The sequence below is a fragment of the Penaeus monodon genome, chromosome 15 (genome assembly GCF_015228065.2).
Source record: "Penaeus monodon isolate SGIC_2016 chromosome 15, NSTDA_Pmon_1, whole genome shotgun sequence".
NCBI classification, from domain to species: Eukaryota; Metazoa; Arthropoda; class Malacostraca; order Decapoda; family Penaeidae; genus Penaeus; species Penaeus monodon.
In genome coordinates, this window is record NC_051400.1 from 40,631,854 (window position 1) to 40,632,072 (window position 219).

Below are 219 nucleotides of genomic sequence, written 5' to 3' on the forward strand. Positions count from 1 at the left end.
TCCATATTGAACCGCAAGCAACGGCCTCTCCCTCCGGTTACCGCAGTCTGTTACCCCCCCCTTTTTTATTCCGAAAGGGGAAAACCCCAGCAATCCGTCACTGTCAAAAAACCACGTTTTCCGAAAAGGTGTATCACGTGACTGGTGGACTCCTGGTATTTCTTTGTTTGGTTTTGTTTACTTTTCCTCCTTTCCTTCTGTTTAAAAATTTTGGGGGTT